This window comes from Rattus norvegicus, chromosome 2 (assembly GCF_036323735.1).
Source record: "Rattus norvegicus strain BN/NHsdMcwi chromosome 2, GRCr8, whole genome shotgun sequence".
Lineage (NCBI taxonomy): Eukaryota > Metazoa > Chordata > Mammalia > Rodentia > Muridae > Rattus > Rattus norvegicus.
This window is the reverse complement of record NC_086020.1, coordinates 166,226,905-166,233,695: the sequence shown is the minus strand read 5'-3', so window position 1 is coordinate 166,233,695 and position 6,791 is coordinate 166,226,905. Positions and strand designations below refer to the sequence as shown.

General features: G+C 42.0%; 1 protein-coding gene across 1 annotated transcript in view; it reads left to right on the top strand.

The window, feature by feature from the left end:
* Positions 1-4,251: 4,251 nt before the first annotated feature.
* The window catches only part of LOC103690241 (uncharacterized), a 105,212-nt gene continuing 102,672 nt past the window's right edge, over positions 4,252-6,791 (top strand). Inside the window, exon 1 of the transcript XR_005501020.1 lies at positions 4,252-4,395. The gene's annotated coding sequence lies outside the window, so the exon portion shown is untranslated. The remainder of the gene's footprint in view (positions 4,396-6,791) is intronic.

Sequence of the window (6,791 nt, the reverse complement as noted above, 5' to 3'; positions counted from 1 at the left end):
GGCCTCAAACTTGCTACCTAGCCAAGGCTGGACTTGAAGTCTTGACCTATCTCTCATCTCTGTCTCCCAGGTGCTGGGATTACAAGTGTAGGCCACTGGGCCTGTTTAAAGTCTTTGTTAATATGATAGGAAATGTCATCTTGCCTTTGTCATTGTTTCTTGTTTATCTTTTTGTAGTGCTAGGACTTGAATAGAAAAGTCTCACGTATGCTGGCGCATGCTTGATTGACTATTGAAGTACGCCCTTTGCATAGCTCGTTTAAATTTCCCTCTTTTAGATGTGAGATGGAATAATTTTATTTATTTATTTATTTATTTATTTATTTATTTATTTATTTACTGTGTGCTTATATATGTGTATACGTATGGAAGTCAATGGTGCCATTACCTGAGTGCTCCTTCTTGTTTTTTGAGATAAGGTCTCATGCTGGGACTTTTGCATTGCTGACTCAGCTAGGTTGACTGGCCATTAAGTCCCTAGGGTCTAGTGCTGCATGACAAGCACTTTATTGGTTAAGCTATTTCCTTAGTCTCTGCGAATGAGGACCTCTGAATATCAATTATAGTCACCATTCGAGAACATGTGAACGGTGCACAACCAAGGTATATGCTGTAGTTGACAGAAATAGCTTTTACCTCAAAGGAATGAAAGGCATGGTTTAATCTGGAGCCTGATGTATGAGTGACCGTGGCCTGGGACCATATATTAGGTTTCCCCAAATACAATGTTTCAAGGTGAATATACTTTCATGAAATTTTTATAGTGACAGAACAAACATTTGTAGAAAGATGTTAATTTTTTTCTCATTTGCTTGTTTGCCCCCCAGTAGCTTTCTCTCTCTCCCTTCTGTACACTCCAAACAAGGCAGGGCAAAAGATTTCTGTTTGAAATGTACGTAGAAAGAAAGTTTTTCTTCTTCTTTTTCAAGAAAGTTTTTTTTCCAGGGCTATTTGCCTATCATCAGAAGTGTAGTAGTCAGCACTGAGCATGTCCTCTTTGTCCTAGGAACAGGGCAGAACATTCCAGTACCCTTATGTTTCAGGATATCTGCAAGTATCTTGAGATGAGTAAATGAAGCAGGGAGGCTGGTAGGAATAGGTAACCTCGAATTGCTTTCCAGGGTCTTTTTCCGTTTTTGTAAGCTCTTAACTTTTTAGAAAAGGACAGCTATTTTAATTTTTGTGAGAGTTGGGATGTGACCCTGGTACTTTCAGGGTTGATGTCCCTGTGGTGTATGGTGGGTCATCTTCAGCTTGCTCTTTTGTAATGGAGCAAGTTTCCGTCCAAGATGAAAAGCAAAAGCTTAGTGTGCTGTGTAGATTCCGAGCTGTGTGTTTTGGAATGGCTAGTAAAGCCTCCCACAATCACTTTAGGACATTCCCTCCCCTCTCTGTATATGGAATGCCCCCTGAGGATAAGACAGAAAGCCCTGAAACAATAGAGAAGAGTCTTTCTCTGAATGTCTTGTTCCAATTCGGCCAATTTCTGACAATAAGAAAAATGTTTTCCAATATCAGATGTCAGCCAGGGAAAGTAGTAAATATTCTAACATATCTGGCCATCGTAGTTGCTTCTGCTTCCTTCTGCTTCCATTTTTGCCTCAATCAAAGTAATCTGTCAAGCAACTCCACCTTAATTGGTAAGCTTTTAATCACTGTCAAGTTCTCAGAAGAGGGTCCAACCAGATGGAGCTCACCCGAGAGCTACTACTAGTCCTGAATATAGCCAAAAGAACTCTGTCAGCCATGGACATGTTAATGATATGGGTGCCCGTAGATCTGCCTGATCTTCTAGGTCTTCATTTTCAGGGTTCTGCCCTGAACCCACACTTGGGCTATAAATGGTAAAGGAGACAGGAAAGCAACCCCTGTCGCAGAGGAAGGAGAGGATTATTAACTAAAGCTAGAATAGTGTCAGGACATTAAACAGTTAAAACATCTGCAGGAAATAGTATGCTGTACACGCAAGAGTCTGGTCACCGCATGGGACTCTATCAGGGAGCTGGCTGCCACGGAAGCTTTAAATTCACAGCTTTACTGACTAAAATGGCAACAGGGAATGTGGCAAGTCTCCAGGTAAAAGGCAGAGAAGGTGCGTTTCTTCTGCCTAGTTGTGGCTATAACATAAACAAATCAGGTTCGTTTCACCGATTTCTGCCTGTTCGGTAAAGCAGCAAGCAGTAGAGCTCGGATTCTGGCTACAGTGGCTTCACCAACATAACCAAGTTTTTAATCCATCACACACACACACACACACACATTTATCCTCCAAGTCAGACTTTTTTGTCTGACTTTTGGTGATATGGTCTCTTTTTATCAGTGTTGGACCAAAACCAGAGCCTTGAGCTTGATAGGTAGGCATTTCACCACTGAGACGAACTCTCCACATGGCAGTACAAGTTTTTAAAAATTTACTTTTTAACTGAAACCTAAAAAAAAAAAATCACACATATTTATGGAGTACCATGAAATGTTTTGATAAATGGATATATTGTGTAACATTTAAATCAGGCTAGACCCATCCATCTATTTGAATAGCAGCTGGTTATTGCTGACCACTGTCACTCTTTGTGGAACACTTTTGTGTGCCACGCTACACAAGGCTTCTAGTTCCTGAGTGTAACCTAGTCTGACTCATTCATCCATCCCCCATCTTCCTACGAGAAGTAGTTTTGAAAAAAATGTTATCTATTGGAAATCTGAATTTGGAAGAAAAGAAAACAGGGGCTTGTAACTTTTTTGCCAGTCAAATACCCACAAAAAAGGGTTCTGAGTCACAAATATGTCCTCTTTTCCACTGGCTTTAATCAGAGACTAGGACTCCCTAATAGAAGCTTCTAGAGGGCTAGAGAGATGGCTCAGTGGTTTAGAGCACTGACTGCTCTTCCAGAGGTCCTCAGTTCAATTTCCAGCAACCATATGGAGGCTTACAACCATCTGTAATGAGATCTGATGCCCCCTTCTGGTTTGTCTGAAGACAGCTACAGTGTACTCATATATATATAGATTAAATAAATAAATCTTTAAAAAAAAGATAAGCTTCTAGAATGAGAGATCTGTCTGGCTCTAATGGTTGAAGTGGCCCAAGGCTGAGCACCCGAAGCTAAAGTGGAAATTTTATTTTCCTAGTCCTTTTAGGGTTTTTGCATGGAGTCTGTAAGGAAAGCTGAACAACTAACAAGGTGAGGCAAGTGAATTTAAATTTTATGTAAACCTGGTTTATACCTCAGTGGTTGGGTGTTTGTCTAACATGTGTGAGGTCCCAGGTTCAAATCCTAGCACTGTATGATAGAGACATGGTAAATTTCACAAATATGTTTGATTAGATGTATACTCTTAAAAGTAACATTTTGACTTATTATTGTATTTGCACATGGAGCCTGTGTGTGTGTGTGTGTGTGTGTGTGTGTGTGTGTGTGTGTGTGTGTGTATTTAGATGATAATTCTGTGGAGTCAGTTCTCTTCTACTTTTATGGAGATATTCTGGGGCTCGAACTCAGGTTGAAGCTTGTGTGGTAAGTGCCTTTACCTACAGAGACATCTCAGTGGCCTTAACATGAGAATCTTCATGTAGGTTTGACGGAGAGTGGGTAGTTTGCAGGGAATATGATTGTATGAGAGTATGACCTAATGCTCATAAGTGGGAATTTGCATCATTTGCTTGTCTCCTGTGTCCTGAGTCTCTCTGTTTTCACGCACAGCATGGTGCCTTCGGAAAGATGCTCTCGTGGCCTATTTCAGGAGGAGGAGTGTCATCTTCTTGCCTGCTTTATCCTGCTTCAGAGGGGAAGAGGTAGAGTGGCTTAGGGGTACTTTCTTATGTCACCCAACTTCCCCATTGCCACAGTGCCACGCATAGAGGCAGGGCCGGAAGCATTGCCAATTAAAAATGCTAACTATTCCGACAAAAGCAAGCAGAAAACAGTGTCATGAAGTTAATCGTATGACATCATCAGAGGTACAGTGCCGTGAACATGCAGGACCACATTTTTCTTGTCCTTTCATGTCCTAAAAGGAAGAGGAGGATACAGTTCAGTGGCAGAGCATTTCCTTAGCATGCTCACATCTCTGAGCTCTATCAGGAGTCTAGCAAAAGGAAAAGGAAAAAACAAGGTGGGTTGGGAAGGAGGGAAAAATACAAAACTCGCCAACAACGTTAACTAGGCAGAAAAACTCTCCCAAAGAAATTTGAATTGTAAATAGCTATTCAGAGAAACCAGTAACAGTAATAACAGGAGGAATCTACTGGCTCTTCATGGACCAGGCAGTGGTTCTTTGGAAGGAAAAGTTGAGAGGATTCTACTTGGTCTTTGGTCCTGAAGTTCTGAAGGCAAAAACACAAATGCTTGCTTGCTATCAACATGGCCTTGGAGAGGAAGAAGAAAGAAACCGACAGTGAGTTTCCAATATGGCTCTGCATTTTCTGATGTTCTGGAAAGGAATGGAGGCAAAGGGGAGGCACAGGAGGAAATCTGCATCTCTCTCCGCACAGAATTCCTTTTCTCCTATTTTCATTTGGCCCCAAGGCTTTAGACGGATCAATTCAGATCTTCCTAGGGAAGGAAATGAGACAGAAACATGCGCCCTGGTGGAGCTGCTTAGAATATGGAATAGGTTTTGACATAGCTTGATGCAGATGCAAGGTAAAATTCTCCAAGGAGAGAATTGCTACAGTAGTTTGCTGCTCCAGGGGGAAGAAAAGAAAGTAAATGAGAGCGGGGAGGAGAACGAGTGGAGTCATTCACTCCTCCCACCTCCGAAGTTCACAAATAGACAGCGAGTTGAGAATGCAGGAGCTCAGGAAAAGCACTTCGCTGTGATGAAAACTATTTCCTACCCCATCATCACCGCGGCAGAGGGCACTGAAAATGCCTCTGCCTCGATTTTAAATCAAAATTCATTCTCCGGGGCGGCGCTTGCTTTCTTTCGTGTTTCATTTGATGGCTGCACCGCTGACATGGATTCGCAATGGTTACTAAAATATTCACCGCGAAGAGCTGGTGTGAAACAGTTTCATACACTGCTCCTCTTACTCATCTGGATTAACCTTTCTCGGGAAATCACAGCATTGTAAACACCCCTCAGCATTAAATAAAACACAGCGGTGTGCAGCTTTAAATGATTGCTTCAGCTTTTTTTTTTTTCCTGGCCCAACGCGTGACTTGTTTTATTTAGCAGTTTCTGCATTCCCCACTGTTTAGCAATCAGGCACCGTTGAACGTTTGCTTCCACTTCCCCTCCCTGGTTTAATGAGGTACAAGATAAAATACTCAGGCCTTTCATTTTTTTCCTCCCTTGGAAGATCCAGCCTTGAATAAGAATCAACTCTGGAAGGTCAATGTTCAAAGGTTACTGCTGAGTCTACTTAGTGTCAAGAAAATACAGACCATTGCAGAGAGGCAAAAAGCAAGTCAAGGTTGGTTTAAAAACTTGTAGATATTAATGCAACATTGTGCCTGAGAATTCAAATTCATAAAAGTCAGGAGAGTCAAAATTATGATCCTCCCAGCTCTCGTTATTCCTTCCATGCACACATGATAGTATTTTATGTACTGTGTTTGCTTTTATATTTATGCCCTTATATAGAATATGCCAACTTATAGTTGCTAGGGGAAGCATAACTTTCCATTTCAAACTTTTCTGCATTCTAATTTTTTTCAGCCCAATTGGCATTAGCACATCTCCCTTCAGTTTCCTCTCCTCTGATTTCTTAAGGAAAATTAAACCAGGTGGCTGTGTACCTTCTTGTTTTGAATGTTCGCTGATCTTTTGGGTTTATTATATGTTTGTGGTCGGGGCTGCGAAGAGTACAGAAAAATTCCTTTGTTTGGGAAAGGAGCTTTATGCAGCTTGCAGATTCACTGTACCCATCCAGAGATCCTTTTTGGAGAAAGCAGAGAGGAGTGTACTGGATCTCTCCAGGGTCCTGACACCCTACTCCAGGGCAGGTCACCGCTGGGTATGCACCGTTTAACACTCACAAAATTGGAGAATAGGAATAATAACTACAGCAGTTAAAAACAGTGAAAGAGGTCTGTGTAACTTCACAGGCACTCAAAGAATTTGAGCAGAAAAGACATTTTCACTGCACTGAAAGTGCAGCACCATAAGGGCAAATACTTCAGACTCGTGGGAGCAGAGTATCTATGCTATCTGCTCTAATCAAACCTGGTGACTGCAGAGGGTTTAGGGACAAAGGGTTGCTCAATTCGTTTACAGACACTATTTGTTAAGCACGATTTTAGCTGGTAGTAATTTACGATGGAAAGAGTTTGGGAAGAGGACATTTATATCTTGATGCTGATATGAATGGGCTGCTGTGGTAAGGACTTAATCTCTGCATCCTGATTTAAAAAAATTTTTTTATTAGATATATTTCTTTACTTACATTTCAAATGTTATTCCCCTTCCTGGTTTCCTGTCCATCAAACCCGATCCTCTCCCCTCCCCCTTCCCCATATGGGTATTCCCCCCATACATCCCCCTTACTGCCCCCCATATTCCTCTGCACTGGGGTCCAACCTTGGCAGGACCAAGAGGTTCCCCTTCTACTGGTGCCCCGACAAGGCTATTCTCTGCTACATATGCAGTTGGAGCCTTGGGTCAGTCCATGTATAGTCTTTCAGTAATGGTTTAGTCCCTGGGAGCTCTGGTTGGTTGGCATTGTTGTTCTTATGGGGTTGCAAGCCCCTTCAACTCTTTCAATACTTCCTCTAATTCCCCCCAAGGGGGTCCTGTCCTCAGTTCAGTGCATCCTGATTTTTCAACTGACAAGGCAACTACACACTTTT